The sequence below is a fragment of the Capra hircus genome, chromosome 3 (genome assembly GCF_001704415.2).
Source record: "Capra hircus breed San Clemente chromosome 3, ASM170441v1, whole genome shotgun sequence".
Lineage (NCBI taxonomy): Eukaryota > Metazoa > Chordata > Mammalia > Artiodactyla > Bovidae > Capra > Capra hircus.
The window spans coordinates 17772124-17779997 of record NC_030810.1 but is presented as its reverse complement, the minus strand read 5'-3'; positions in this window follow the sequence as shown (position 1 = coordinate 17779997).

Below are 7874 nucleotides of genomic sequence, written 5' to 3'. Positions count from 1 at the left end.
TATCCCTGGTCATTTTGCTTCCTAATCCTCACTCTCATTGACTCCTCAACTCCCCTTGTTGCCTTCCTCATGGAGTACTGACCTTCAGTGGTTCATCCTTATTCTCTTTCTCCGTTATGCCCCTAAACCTCACCAACACAAGGATGTTATTTGCAAGACTTGTCCTGGATGTATGGATAAAAGGAAGATGACTTACAATGCAGCACAGATGAGAAAACTATTTTTTAAATGAACATTTAATGTTGCAAAGTCCCTAAGTTATCTGTGCAGCAGTTTTTCCTCTCTAGCCTCCAGCCATCTGCATGTGATTGGAGACTGGTCTCCTTCCTGGAACCTCCTCCCATCTCCCCTTGTTTTCCTGTTCTAGGACTCTCCTTACTCCCGTTACTGGGGCAACCAGCCATAAATCCAATTCCTTTAACTCATTGCTTTCAGACTTCCTTGTGATTCAGAATCACCTGGAGAGCTTGTCAGATGCTCCTGCACTTCATACAAAGTTTTGATTTGGAAAGTCTTGGGTGGAGGTTGAGAATTTGCATTTCTGCAAGTTCCCAGGTAATGCAGATGGTGGGTCCACACTTTGAGAACTGATCTACTTAATTGTAAAGAGTAATTTGGTTCTATCTCAATTTCCCTGTCTCTACATTATATTCAAGCTGCTCACATTCACCCTGCCTAAATGCCAATACTTTCTTGCTTTCTTGTGAGCATAAAAATAAAGGAAGAAAAGTAAGAAAAACATGAATATTTTTGGCTATATAATAATTTATGTATAATAACTTATGTAAGTTAAAAAATGAATAATAGTTGTTGCATATGTGTAATACAAGTGATTAATATCTTTAGAATATAAAGGTCTCTTCTTTGTATGGAAAAAACTCATAACCAAGAATGAGATATTAATAATCAATGCACAAGAGATTAATGAAAAAACGAATCCATCAAAGTTTAAACTTCCTAATAATTAAAGACTGCAAATTAAAACATCAAGGAAATAGTTTTTAACCTGACATAGGCAAAAAAGTAAATGAGAAATTCTTGTATATTGATTTGGAAATTCATATGAGAAATAAATTACTCTGTTCTCCTGCAGGAAAATGTGATAGCATGTAATTTCACCTTTAAGAATATTGCATATGGGAAAATGAGAGATATGGGGAGAGATTTTCATCAAGGATGTTTAACTGCAGAATTAATTTTAATGGGGAAAACTGGATATAACTTAAATGTCCTATAATAGGAGACTGGTTAAATAATTTATGGTCTATTGACATGATTGAATACCTGATAGCCTTTAAAATAATATTTTGGAGACTATTTTGCATTGTGGAGAAATGCTCCAACAGATCATAAAAAAGCAGACTAAATCCTAACAGTATACAAATTTATATGCACAGCACGAAAATTCGAAAGAAATATACCGGGAGGGAGGTGGGAGGGGGGTTCATGTTTGGGAACGCATGTAAGAATTAAAGATTTTAAAATTTAAAAAAAAATAAAAAATTAAAAAAAAAAAAAAAGAAATATACCAAAACCTTATAGGGGTCATTTCTGGTGGTTAGATTTACAGGTGATATTTATTACTTAAAATTCTCTGAACTTTCCAAATTTCATGCAATAAACAGAAATAATTTTTACAATAGGAATAAAATTCAAGTGGTACTTTGAATTTGGAATATATAAAGATTTGGGTTCTTCATTCAGACTAGTTAGGTGAAAGAGTGGATCTGAGAGAGGAAGATGAGAGATGGAGAAAGACATGCTGAGCCTAGACAAGACTGGAGGAGATTGAAAGGAAGTGTATCCTGTTGTCTGAGCTCATCCCCTCCACCGAGCTACGCTTGGGAATCAGCTTATATAGTTTAATACAAGTACATTTGCTGCTTAAGGTAAAAGTGTTTTGGATAGGATATAGGTCCTGAGTGATGGAGATCCTTGAATGAGGTCCCTCATGATGAGAGGCTGCCCAGTTTTTACCTCCAGCTTGTACCTTCAGGGTGAGGGCAAAGGGGATGTGGGTGACAGGCCTCTGCCCCCCAGGATTCCTTGCCCTAAGAAAAGTTTGTGTATTTGTCCTAATTTTTTTCTTCTACACTTGGTGCTGTGCTTGCTAAGTTGTTTCAATCGTGTCTGAATCTGTGTGACCCTATGGAGTGTAGCCCACGAGGCTCCTCTGTCCATGGGATTCTCCAGACAAGAAAACTGGAGTGGGTTGTCATGCCCTCCTCCAGGGGATCTTCCTGACCCAGGGATCAAACCTGTGTCTCTTATGTCTGCTGCATTAGCAGGTGGGTTCTTTACCATTAGGGCCACATGAGTAAGTGAAAGTCACTCAGTCATGTCCAACACTTTGTGACCCCATGGACTGTATAGCCCACCAAGATCCTCCATCCATGAAACTCTCCCAGCAAGAATACTGGAGTGGGTAGTCATTCCCTTCTCCAGGGATCTTCCCAACCCAGGATTGAACTCAGGTCTCCCACATGGCAGGCAGATTCTTTACCATCTGAGCCACCAGAGAAGCCCCATATATTTATCTTCTACTACATATCTACCCTTCTGCAGCACAGGTGGAGAAACAAAAGGCTCAATGTAGTTTTGAATTTTCACTTTTGCCATTTACTGCCATGATTCTGAGTAGGTAACCATTTCTTATCTGTAAAAAAAAAAAAAAAGAGAGAGAGAGGTTTATTACAATAATATATGATTCTTTCAAGTTCTGAAAATATGTTTTCTCCTCTCTTCCCTTTTCCTTAACTCTTCCCCCACTGCACACACCCTCCCCTAGCATCAGCACAAACCTTCAAGGGCTAAGAATGACCCAGAGAAACAGATAAAAATTAGAAAGCAACAGAAGTAGAGAAAATGATTGGAAAAGACAGAGAGGCCCCAGAAGGGAGGAAGAGACACAAACATATGTGGCAAGAAGACAGAGAGAGGCATAAACCAAAATTTGAGAGATGGGGGATACACAAGGAGAGAAGAAAACGGATGCTGGGAGGGTGATTAACATCAACAGAAGGAGAAGGAGATGGCTCAGGATTCCAGTGGCAGATACAGAGAAGCACTGCAAGGGCAGATCCTTTTGAGTCAAAGGATGATGCTGCAGGCAAATCCAGATCATAGCAAGCAGTAAACAGACATCAAGAGGGAAAGAAAGTCACAGAGTGAGCTGAAGACCCAGTTAGAGAGAACACCAGAGCTACACAATCAGAAAGTAAATCAGAGAGATGGATGAAATCTTTGGAGGCAGAGAAGCCCAGAGACAGCAAACAGAAAAAGAGGCAGGAGGAGACAAATGGAGAGGGATAGAGATAACAAAGAGAAGGAGAGGCAGAGATGGAGAGATAATAACAGACCCAGAGACGGAGGAAGGAAAGGATGGACACAGAGAGAAAGAGGCAGAGACAACCATGGAAACTCTCACATAGACATGAGGGGAGACACCGAGATGAACAGGAACTGTGAACCAGGTCCTATCCAGAGCTCCTGGCAAGACTGGGCATGGGGGGTCAGCCGCAGCCTGGCTTGCTCCCCAGAATGGTTGTGGGCACTGCTGTCCAGAGATTATAACTCTGCTGGGAAGGGGGCTGTGGGTAGAGCTCCCTCAGACTCAGGAGATCACTCCTGAGTAACATGTGGCTCCAGGGCTCTAACCAGGAGCTAAGTTCCTGCAGCCCCTTCCTACTGGGGAGGAAGCACTAGGAACATCCCATAGGAGTTCAGTCCTGCCTGGTGGGAAAGAAACTTCAGGCTCCATTCTTCGTGAGCATGAGAAGGTCCCCTGCCCACACACAGCCCAGGGGGACTAGAGTTACATTTGGTTCTTGGCCCAGTGTTTCCCCACAGGAGCCAGAATGGGGTTTGGGCTGAAAGCTGGGAGACCCAGGGGAGAGGCTGATGAGAATGGAGCCCATCTGTGGAGGCTGGCTTCTGAGAAAGACAGTCTCCTTAGGCGGGGGCACCAAGCGCATTCCAGCCCTCACTCCCCAAATGAAGTCCCGTCTTTCCCCTTCTTACTAGCCTTCTTCCTGGGTGATGGTTGCTCTCCTGCTCCCCACTATTCTGATCCTGACCCCAGTGTGGAGTCCACCTCAGCACCGATCAGGTCCTGGAGGCCTCTTCCTCCACTGGAGGGGAGCTCAGGGTTTGGTGAATATGACTTCAGCTCTTCTGAGAACCTCAGGGCTGAAGGTCTGTGCCTGCTTCCCACCCCAGGGGTCTCCTCACAACTGTGGAGGGCTGTTCCTCTCCCACATTCCCCTGGCCTAGCCTGGAACTCATCTCCTAGGCTGCCCACCCCAAGCAACCAGGATTTCCAGGTCTGTGATTCATTTCCCTTCTCAAGTGGCAGGGCCTGGATTCAAAGAGCAGACTGCGGGGTCAGTAAGCATCCCCACGGCTGTCACAGCTGGATTTCTATCCAGCAACTCTGCCTTTGCTCCCCCTCCTTCAGAGTCCTCACAATTTTCCATCTGGGAAATTTAGTCTCAGCTCCTCAGTCCAGTGGCCAAAACACTTCCTGCTCTGAATCTTGTCTACCTCCCAGCCTCTCCTCTTGCAATTCAATGAAATCATTGACGTATATTCATCTAAGAAAAAGCATAAGAATAGATTCAAAAGTTTATTAAGAATTCTATTCATTTGAAGTCATTATTCACTTATATCAATCAAAAAGTGAAAAAAAAATTTTTCAACAGTGAAACAAATGAAAATGGAAAAATGTTAAAACCTATACTGAGTGAATAAATCACATGACAGAAGAATAAATACTGCGTAATTCAATTTTAAAAATAATAGAAACAAAAAATAAATTGTTTAAGAATTGTGCTATGTTTCTTAAAAATATTTATAAAGACAATTTTTAAAAATTTAGACCCTGAATTTTTAACTGTAGTTATCTGCAAGTCTAAAGTAATGGGTATTTGCTTGTATCCATTATAAAAATTTAAAAATAAACATATATGACGTTTGCAAAAAAAACCAAACAAATGATAAACTGAGAAGATATTTTCAGTGCATGTAACAGACAAAGAATATTATCCAATATATAATAAATTACAAATTAAGAAAAGGTAAACAGTATCTTACATTCACTGAATGCTTACTATTTGTTTTTTATTATGATAAATGCTTTACACTTGAGAGGGTAACAGGTCTCCAAAGCAGGAAATAGGCTGGAAGTGTTAGACATTTTTTATCTCTCTCTTAAGCAGCAGGAGGAAACAAACAGGTGTCAGATTTTAAGCATTACTATGAACAAAGCTAGTGGAAGTGATGGAATTCCAGTTAAGCTATTTCAAATCCTGGAAGATAATGCTGTCAAAGTGCTACACTCAATATGCCAGCAAATTTGGAAAACTCAGCAGTGGCCACAGGACTGGAAAGGGTCAGCTTTCATTTCAATCCCAAAGAAAGGCAATGCCAAAGAATGCTCAAACTACTGCACAATTGCACTCATCTCACACACTAGTAAAGTAATGCTCAAAATTCTCCAAGCCAGGCTTAAGCAATACGTGAACTGTGAACTTCCAGATGTTCAAGCTGGTTTTAGAAAAGGCAGAGGAACCAAAGATCTAATTGCCAACATCCGCTGGATCATGGAAAAAGCAAGAGAGTTCCAGAAAAACATCTATTTCTGCTTTATTGACTATGCCAAAGCCTTTGACTGTGTGGATCACAAGAAACTGTGGAAAATTCTGAAAGAGATGGGAATACCAGACCACCTAATCTGCCTCTTGAGAAATCTGTATGCAGGTCAGGAAGCAAAGGTTAGAACTGGACATGGAACAACAGACTGGTTCCAAATAGGAAAAGGAGTACATCAAAGCTGTATATTGTCACCCTGCTTATTCAGTTTGTATGCAGAGTACATCATGCAAAACGTTGGGCTGGAAGAAGCACAAACTGGAATCAAGATTGCGGGGAGAAATATCAATAACCTCAGATATGCAGATGACTCCACCCTTATGGCAGAAAGTGAAGAGGAACTAAAAAGCCTCTTGATGAAAGTGAAAGTGGAGAGTGAAACGTTGGCTTAAAGCTCAACATTCAGAAAACGAAGATCATGTCATCTGGTCCCACCACTTCATGGGAAATAAATGGGGAAGCAGTGGAAACAGTGTCAGACTTTATTTTGGGGGGCTCCCAAATCACTGCAGATGGTGACTGCAGCAATGAAATTAAAAGACACTTCCTCCTTGGAAGGAAAGTTATGACCAACCTAGACAGCATATTAAAATCAGAGATATTACTTTGCCAACGAAGGTCCATCTAGTCAAGGCTATGGTTTTTCCAGTGGTTATGTATGGATGTGAGAGTTGGACTGTGAAGAAAGCTGAGCACCAAAGAATTGATGTTTTTTGAACTGTGGTATTGGATAAGACTCTTGAGACTCCCTTGGACTGCAAGGAGATCCAACCAGTCCATTCTAAAGGAGATCAGTCCTGGGATTTCTTTGGAAGGACTGATGCTATAGCTGAAACTCCAATACTTTGCCACCTCATGTGAAGAGTTGACTCATTGGAAAAGACTCTGATGCTTGGAGGGATTGGGGGAAGAAGGAAAAGGGGATGACAGAGGGTGAGATGGCTGGATGGCATCACCCCTTGATGGGCATGAGTTTGAGTGAACTCCGGGAGTTGGTGATGGACATGGAGGCCTGGCGTACTGCAATTCCTGGGGTTGCAAAGAGTCGGACACGACTGAGTGACTCTACTGAACTGAACTGATACAAATTTAAAAGGAGATTTCTTTTTAAATTCTGTGTTGCCATGACAACACCTTGTTCTACCTGAATTTAACTTTTCTCAAACCTTGAGCTAACCAATAAGTTTTTCTTTTTTTTAAATAAATTTATTTACTTTAATTGGAGGCTAATTACTTTACAATATTGTATTGGTTTTTGCCATACATTGACATGAATCAGCCATGGGTGTACATGTGTTCCCCATCATGAGCCTCCCTCCCACCTCCCTCCCCATCCCATCCCTCTGGGTCGTCCCAGTGCACCAGCCCCAAGCATCCTGTATCCTGCATTGAACCTGGACTGGCAATCTATTTCACATATGATAATATACATGTTTCAATGCTATTCTGTCAAATCATCCCACCCTTGCCTTCTCCCACAGAGTCCAAAAGACTGTTCTATACATCTGTGTCTCTTTTGCTGTCTCGTATATAGGCTTATCATTACCATCTTTCTAAATTCCATATATATACACGTTAGTATAGTGTATTGGTGTTTTTCTTTCTTGCTTACTTCACTCTGTATAATAGGCTGCAGTTTCATCCACCTCATTAGAACTGATTCAAATGTGTAATGTGTTCTTTTTAATGGCTGAGTAATACTCCATTGTGTATATGTACCACAGCTTTCTTATCCATTCCATTCATCTGCTGATGCACATCTAGGTTGCTTCCATGTCCTGGCTGTTATAAACAGTGCTGCAATGAACATTGGGGTACATGTGTCTCTTTCAATTCTGGTTTCCTCAGTGTGTATGCCTAGCAGTGGGGTTGCTGGGTCATATGGCAGTTTTATTTTCAGTTTTTTAAGGAATCTCCACACTGTTCTTCATTGTGACTGTACTAGTTTGCATTCCCTCCAACAGTGTAAGAGGGTTCCCTTTTCTCCACACCCTCTCTGGCATTTTTTGTTTGTAAACATTTAGATAGCAGAGATTCTGACTGGCATGAAATGGTACCTCATTGCGGTTTCGATTTGCATTTTTCTGATAATGAGTGATGTTGAGCATCTTTTCATGTGTTAGCCATCTGTACATCTTCTTTGGAGAAATGTCTGTTTAGTTCTTTGGCCCATTTTTTGATTGGGTCATTTATGTTTCTGAAATTGAGCTGCAGGAGTTGCTTGT